The sequence below is a fragment of the Carya illinoinensis genome, chromosome 1 (genome assembly GCF_018687715.1).
Source record: "Carya illinoinensis cultivar Pawnee chromosome 1, C.illinoinensisPawnee_v1, whole genome shotgun sequence".
Taxonomy (NCBI): Eukaryota; Viridiplantae; Streptophyta; class Magnoliopsida; order Fagales; family Juglandaceae; genus Carya; species Carya illinoinensis.
Window position 1 is genome coordinate 19,453,495 of NC_056752.1, and position 8,991 is coordinate 19,462,485.

The window sequence follows — 8,991 nt, forward strand, 5'->3', positions numbered from 1 at the left end:
CCTTTGTATGCATGCTTTAAACTTGGAAGAAAGATCCTCACTTCAACCCGACAATCTTCCCACATCTCCTTATAATCCAAATGAAACATCACCTTCAGTCAGCCATCCTATAATAAGCAAAGAAGCAAATTCAACTTCAACACAAAAGGATTTCCATATGAACAACTATCAATGTTAAGCTTCAAATAAGGCTTATATTTGATACATGCGACATCCAAGGTACCTACTTTGTCTTTGTCAATCAAGGCTTTTTGGGCAACACGTCTCATAATAAATTCTTTATCCACAAAATCATTTCTGTTATATTGCAAAGCCTAAGACCCTTTTCACCGTCCTCCATATGCTTACAAGCTTCTCAACCCCACTTTTTCATTCCCTCACCACCCCCCCCCCCCCCCCCCCCCTCCCCCCACACACACACACACAAAAAGAAACCTATTTTTTATTAGCTTTACGTACCTTATCACCCCAAAAGAAATCAGAAAAGATCTTCCCATATCTTTTGAAACTTGAAGAATTAAGGATAGATAACATATGAAGGGGCATGCTTGAAAATACATGTTTCACCAAAACTAACCTTCCTCCATTGGACAAAAGTTTTGACTTCCACCAGCAAGTTTCTTGCTTACCCACCTTAGAGCACTCTCAATGGAATAGGCAAATGTAAAAATAAAGTCCCATTTAGCTGTTACAGATGAAAAGCTGGTTGCAATGGATTAGGCAAAGTCACGCTGATTGATTTTTAGCTATAGTATTTCTAAAAGTAAAGTCAAATTTGTTTATAATTGCTCAAGGATCAAATGTTTATTTTATTATTTGTTTGGAACTCTCTCTCTCTCCTCTTGATATTTTCTCATGCAACCACCATCAGTTTCGTTCCCTTGAACTTTTTTCCCACTTTTCACTTCTCTACTTCCTATTGTCGTTTTGCCTCATGAAATGACCATTTAAAATATTATTTTTTAACCAATAATTTAATTAGAATATGATTATTAATTAATATAATCGTAGAATGGTAAAATATGATAAAACTAAATAAATTAAAAATTAAAAAAATCAAATTAATATTTTTTTATTATATAATGAATAAATGAATAATCTAATATGAGGATTTGATGTGAATGGAATAATCAAAGCCAAATTCATCTTGGAGGGCCCATTTCGTGCTTCCAGCCCAATGGAAAAGGCTCTCTGTCAATCGGCCTAAACTAGAGAGGCCAGATCCAAAAGGGATCTACACGCTACTCACCGCTTTGCTTGGGAAAGAACGAATTTCATGCATGTATGTGATTGTTTTGGTTACTTAGAGATGATCTAAGTTGATAAAGACTGCGCAAGATAGACATCACATGAAGATGATCTCATATAGTGCTAATCTAATTCAACAAGAAACCTCTATATATACCAGGTAACCTCAAAGACAATCTAGATCTGAATTATTGATTGCTTGAGTGGAATATTTACTGACTTAAGTATCGGAGTGTTTTCAGGCAGATTATGCCGGCATTATCCTAAGTCGTGCAGGTGAACAGTTACATTCAAGGTGGTGGGACACGTCCTTAACATATCTCATATTATTTTATTAGTTTATAATAAATAAATGAATAATCTAATGTGACGATTTGATGTGAATGCAATAGCCAAAGCTAAATTAATCTCATATTAGCTAAAACAAAGGTTTGGATTTGGCTATTCCAATTAGAATGCTCAATACAAGAGAATCTAGCGTCTTGAAATCCCATTGTAGCAACAAACTGCCTCCTTGATACTCATGATTCTCTATAAGGAAGTAGATGGCTGACTCAGAATGGCGTACAAGCTTTCTAGGTAAGCATTCATATTACTTCAAAACATCTAAGAATGCTCTAATTGATCTCCTAGCTCTGTTAAAAAGAAAAAGAAAAAATTCCTAATCATTTGCACATATTAAATAGGACAATTTGGACAGGCTCTTGGCCACAAACAAATCGTTAGCTATTTCTTATAATTGTTAGTAGAATTTACTAAACTTATAACTATCAATTTTGTCTATAATCTCTCAAACTACTAAAAAATTGCAATGTACCAAATTTTCCCTTAAAAAGACAAAATAACCTTCAATGATTTTTTTGGAAATTTTGGTTAGATACCACTACGGTTGGTTATCATGTGGACTTGGGCAAGTGCTTTTATCGTTTGTGAGGACACGAAATGTTGCAAATTTTCAAAAAATTTACTTAGAAGCCAGATATAACACTCCATACATAAAATAAAATAACTTATTTTTTTTTTTTTAAAGCGAGTTTGTGGAATCATTTATTGAAATAGTTTAAAGTCTTATACTTCGCAAAATAACTTCTTAATAAATGGAAGCATAAATAACAAAACCTCCATAATGATCTAGGCCAATTTTGGACTCTGTCATGTTTCCCTGACACAGATCCTATCTTGCAACATCATTCTCATGTTGATCATAACCTTAGGTGGTTAAAACATTTAAAACATACAATAATGAGTTGAATATTCAATAAGCAATACATCATGCAATAACATAATATAAGCATAAATGTTCTTTAAAAACATGGATACTTGTAAATACATAATTAGATATTTGACCTAGATTGTGCATAAAGTCTTAACTTTTCTTTCACTTTTGTTATTGGCTGGTACCCAATGTATGATCCTCAAGATAGGATTAGTGATCTTGACAATCCTAATTTTGCCCTTAGTCACATATTAGGAATTTATGAGAATGAAAATATTGGGTACACTACCAGTGTGCTTATCTTGGCAATGCAATATGCCTTTATTCCATGGTACCATTATACATATCATAACATAGACCATTACATATCATAACAATCATACATTCACTCATGATCATACTTTCATGATTTCTTGTCATATCTTGTCTTATCATATTTTATAATGATGCATGGAATTCACATAAAATAATGATACATCATATCGGGATGTATTTACAATGCAAAATAACATCAAACGTAAAAAGGGACTATCAATGAATAGGTTTACATATAATGTATTAATAATGCTTTTAAAAACCATGACATGAGCAATGAAATTTTTGTTATTTACAATGCAAAATAACATCAAACATAAAAAGGGACGACGAGGGAAGGTTCATCTTGCACCAGGAGAACAATGGATGTGTTGACCATACAAAAGACGAGCAAAGGGCAAGGACAAGCCCGATGTAGAGCTGGGAGCTCTTTGAGATAACGCGAAGGTGCTGAGAGGGCAGCAGGAATCATACCCAAGGCTCATGCTCCATTAGAAATGTCATATTTGGAGTACGCCTGGGAAAGAAGAAATACGGACATGCAAACCATATCAATTGACCTTAGGAGACTCTCATAAAGGAAGATTGTGGGATTAGATCCAAGGCAAGCTGTAGAGATGTGCATGGATTTTCCTATCTATCACTCGGTCTCAACCATTCTTCAAGTCTAGAAGACAAATAGATGACCTAGATTGATGGTCTCTCATTCAAGCAAGACAGAGGTTAGAAGAGCTTTAGGACCATAACTGACAATCCTATTGTAGAAAAGACATTGAATAACATCTCACTTTAGAGATCATAAAGGACCTCAACAGTTCTTTACTTCTTTTCTATTCAATGATGTGATTTTAAGATGATGTGATTTAAAATGACATGCTTTCAACGTTGTGACGCCCTTAGCCCCCGTTTGGGATTGAACGATGACTGAAGCGTTGGGACATATAACACAAGGCTACATATCTATTGTACATGATAGCTAAGATGCAATGCACCTATTAATTTAGCAGTATGCCGTAAATCATAGCGGAAATTCTATTTAGGTCAAATGGTAAAATAAATGTCATGATACCGAAGCATAAAATCCCAAAAGATCAGATTTCAGAAAATCTCCCAAAAGAACATCATTGTTTTTCAAAACTCCCAAAACAAGGGACCATCATTTTTAAGTCATCAAAATATTCCTCTTTTTCTAAACCTTAATGGTCCATTGCAAAACGTATTCTTGCTAGGCCGTTCTTACTTGGCCTTATCCTAGTTCATGATCTTCCTTAGTTTCTCGAAGAGCTATGAAACTTAGTGATGAATTGGTCGGTGGCCTCCAACCTTTCCAAAATGGATGGCTCCGATGTGCCTCAAGGCCTCTTTGGGGTCTCGCTAGGTATCTGGGAAGCTGGTCTCTTCTGCTTCCCCATGGTTTTCCTCTTGTGATCTCGTTACAACTTCTACCATTCTGGATAAAGAAATGGTAGTAGAAACTACTACAATGAGATTTCAAGAAATCTCAGTAAGTAAACAAATAACATAAAATAGATACCATAAGTATACAAGAGCAAAGCAAAATGAATGCATGAACATGAGCTTTTACTTATGCATTTGGACTAAAAAGAACATGACATGTGACTAAGAACTTTTATGAATTTTTCAGAAAACATCTTTCATCTTTTTATTCTTGAACATTAACATACATACGAGCTCAGTTTTTTTTTTTTTTTTTTTTTTTTTTTTTTTTTTTTTTATTATAACATAGCATACCATGTCTTTGAACTCAAGGCCTTATTCTTGACTTTAAATATAGGATTGGATACCTCTCAGCTCCCCTACACACCGTGTGTTCCTCGCTAGTTACTGCATTAAACGTTCACCCACTTTGACCAAAGTAACTACGTCTTATTTTTAATCATGCTTAGTATGACAGTTTGTCTTTTCACCTTCACTGTATGGCACCTACTAGCTTTAGGTACAATCCCGCTCCAATATCATTTCCTTTTAGGAACCATTCGAGGCTTGTCGATTGTTCTTCGTCGACCCAGGGGTTACCACTATATTTTAATCACTCTTAAGTGGATATAAGAGTTCTACTAGGGCATTTCCTCCGTCCTATCATTTGGGATCATGACAAAACTTTAAATGACTCTTTTCTTTTTAGAAATGATTTCACAAACCCAATGTATGTGACATGGACTATGAAACCTTATACTTTTATAAAACATATACTAATGCATGTCGAGCTTAACACAAACCAATCATCATGTAACCATGCACACCCATATACATTCTGCATTACGGCTTGAAAATATTAGGACATGCAACCATGTTCTTAATCAACAATTCCAAGGCAATTGAACAACAAATGAGGAACAAAACATTTATATCTTCATATGTACTAAGCATGGCCGAAACATGCAAACTCTAATATGCATGGATATTTGTTTCATGCACTTAGAACTTCAAATACATATTGATAACACATCATTCATAGTCATGGCTAAAACATGTCAACAATTGAAATGCATGATACACAATCTTTTCATGAACTTAGAATCTTCTAATGGATTCGATGGAATATTACCAATAAACATACATATATAGCTGAATCATGCATGTGAATATACATATGGAAAAACAAGTATTTCATGGAATTGAACCTCTAATGGATTCGGTTAAGCATCAAGTATTCATAAACATTTTAAAGCATGCAAGTCCAGACCCTAGATGTGGCATCACATCTCATTTTCACGATGTAAATCAAATAATAACAAACCAATTCAATAACATGGAAAGCAAGAACTTAAGAAACTGAATATAGGACATGATAAAGTATCATCATCTCAAATACAAACATACATACAAACAAATAGACCAACGAGTTCACATAACATATACAGGATATTCGAGAGTAAGTAAGCTGAAAAATCCAACGTCTAATAAAATAAGCAAGCTGAAAAATATAGTAACATAGTCATAAGAATCAACTCCTCCTAAACCCTAATAAGTGCATGAGTGAGTGAGTGAGTGCTCTAGATTTTTCTTCAAGACAAGAAAAACCTAATCTTCAAGGCTCTTCCAAAGGTCTGAAACTCTAAAGAATAAAATCCTAGTTTTTCAAATGAGTGATTAGACCATGGCTTTCCTTCCTCTTGCAAGTATTCATACTCAAAACTTAACCAAAAGATGGGGATTCTCACTCTTGGAAGAAGAAATCCTAAGTATTCTAAATGTATGTGTGTGTGCTCATGTGGAAAATCATCCCAAAACTGAAAGCATTCACCTTCCTTTGGTTGTGTGTGTATGTGAGCACTTATTCATGAAGAACATGTGGAAAAACTGAAGCATTTCTCTCTTGGCTATGAGTGGGAAACAAGAAAAGAAACAGTTGGTTCTTTCTTACATCGTGGCTTTCCCTTAGTGAAAGATGACTTTAGTCTTGCAAACACTTAGAACAAAACTTGAGTGGGTAGTGGGTGGCGTGAATGGTATTTGGGTGAAAAGAAAATGATAGAGAGTAGAGAGAAAGAGAGTGACCGAAATTCTCTAAGCTTTTCTACAAAAAATTCCAAAAAGACTCTTGGTCTTTTGGTCCCCCCTTCTTATAGGCATGATCTTCCCCTCTAGAAAAAACTAAAACTTGGTGCATGGATGCCAAATGGCATCACCACCATGTGATTCTTTCCCTTCACTCATCATTAGATTGTGTTGGGAACAAAAAAACCAAATCCTTTGGACAAGTGGCGTGTAAGCCTCCAAATTGAAACCCTAGTTCATTCTTTGCCCTTCTTCAAGTGTCTATGTCCTTTGTATTAGTAGGAAAAAGTTCAATCTCTAAACCCTAGATCTTTTCTTGAAGCTCTACCCATGTGCATGCTTGCCAAGTGGTAAGTGAAGTGTGTGTGAGTAAGGTGGCTGCCGAAACCCTTCAACTCCCAAGGTGATCATTCATTTTCCCAAAGTCTTGGCGAAATGTGATTGGACAATATGGGTGGCAAGCACCCTTCCCAAGTGCCGTTCATCTCAAAGAGTTTCCTACCAAGATCCTTATTGTTACCTTAGGCATGTGGTTCTTTAATTCCCATGCAGATTTTGCCACTTCCCAATGCAAAACCCTTCATCTTCTATTTTGCATGCATGACACATGGCAACTCCTTCTAGAAACCAAAACCCTTTATCTTCCATGATTGTTGTGCCTTGTCCCTTGGTCTTCCCTAAGCTCCACTTTCCATAACCTCATCATTTTCCTTCTAGAAACCTTCCTCTACTAGTGGCAAGTGTCACAATACCTCTTCTTACAACCAAGCCTTCTTGCATGCATGACACATGGCAAGAAGGTGGGTGATCCTCTATGTTAGGCATGTAAGACCATTACCCTAAACTCTCTCACCTCTCTTCCCTCAATTCAGTCTAGATTCATCAAGTTTTAGTTGTACTTTCCATTGGATGACATGTGGCGTCCAAAGAATTGCGTTAGGCTTTAAACCCAAATTCTCCTATAGTGGCTGAATCACTCATGGGCTTGGGCCTTCCTAAAGGCCTTAGATGCCTAGTGTACTAAACCTAATTTCTAATTGGGTTACTCCAACTTGCTTGGCCCAAAAAGAATACACCAAAATAAACTAAGAGGCTTAGCTTAATCCTAGTCGTCAAACTTGTGATGAATCATTTTGAGTTGATCTCTTGGCAGTACATTTGTGGAAGACGTGTTGTTGGAGTCATCCACAAAAGAGTCCTAAAGGCTTGTGATTTGTGAAAGACTTGTTTGTGATTTTGCTGCTGAAGACTTGGTCTTAGTACTGGAGTTGGATTTTGTCTTAATAGCTTCAAACTCTGAGTTGGCATATAGAATCTCTTGCATCAGGTCATTCCACTTAATATCGTATTGCATTTTTTTTTTTTTGTTTATAGCAATATATTTTTGTATGCTTTTTTTATTTTCCTACTTCTCAATAATCAATTTAATATATTGTCCTGTCAATTAAACTTTTGGTCTACAATCAATATCTACCTTGGCACATCTTCTTCCATTGATTCTATATGTAATAAATATATATTCTAGTTAGTGTATTTATGGCACATATGGGAGATTGGAATCAGGTTAGTTATTATGAGAATTAGACAACACTCATTAACAAAGCACTCCAGGTGGATTATTTGACATACACTAATTAATGGTCTAAAATAACTATATTGTACAGGCTTGCTTTGGTAAGAAACCTGTATGCCATTGTTAAATTTTCTTAATTGGTTATTCCAACGATTACTCATAGTTACACTCTTATTAGAAGTTTAGGTAAATGAGTTGGTCTGAACACTTAGTTGTGGAACGTTTTGAATTGAATGTTATTGGGATTAACAACAATGATTATGTTAAAGGGAAAAGTCCCACATTTACACTATTTTCAATCTGTGAATGCTTGTTGGAACTCCCACATTTGAACTGTTTTCCAGCATGTGAATGGAGATGAAAACTCCCACATTTGCACCGATTTAAGCCTGTGAATGCTTGTTGGAATTTCCCATAATTGCACTATTTGAGTCTATGAGTGCTTGCTAGAGTTTCCCACATTTACACTGTTTTCAGTATGTGAAAGCTTGTTGGAATTTCCCACATTTCTAGTTCATGTTTTACTCTTGAATATAATCGTTTATATGGTTAGTAATGTTGCATTTAGATATTCACAGAACAAATAAGTTTTTCTTTTGTAGGTTAAACTTTAAAAAGATCAAATAACAATTGGAGCACACTTTTCTTGCATTTTTCCATGTTTAGTACATGTCTTTTTTTTTTTTTTGGCCTTTCTTTTCAAACCACCTAGAAATTGTTATTTGTATTCCAATATTTTATTTTTTGTAATATATTGTTCACATTCTTTATGTATTTTAGGTATAAGGCTATGAGCTTGTGATATAGTTTTGCTAGTATTTTTTCTTTTTTAAAAATTTCATAAAAGACTATTTTTGGTGACTACAAATTGTTTGGAATATTTTTTTCGCTGAAGAAGCTAATTTGCGGCGATTTGAATAGCCACAAATAAATATTTGGGAAAATAAGTATTTGCTACCAAAACTCGCAATATTATAATAGACTTTTTGTGGAGACAAAAAATTCGTCGAAAAAATGTTACTTAATCCAGCTACAATTAACCATGGTTGTCACACTTTTTGTGACAAAATTATATATATTTTGTGGCAACAAGAATTGCTGGAAATCAGATTGTTTT

The 8,991-nt window shown here is 34.8% G+C and overlaps 1 long non-coding RNA gene across 1 annotated transcript; it reads right to left on the bottom strand.

Moving 5' to 3' along the window:
* Window positions 1–3,845: 3,845 nt before the first annotated feature.
* LOC122302073 lies at window positions 3,846–6,524 on the bottom strand. The gene is made up of 2 exons (XR_006240324.1): window positions 6,168–6,524; window positions 3,846–4,257 (listed from the first exon to the last, which is right to left on the bottom strand). It is a non-coding gene; the product is annotated as an uncharacterized LOC122302073 (long non-coding RNA).
* Between the last annotated feature and the right edge of the window lie 2,467 nt (window positions 6,525–8,991).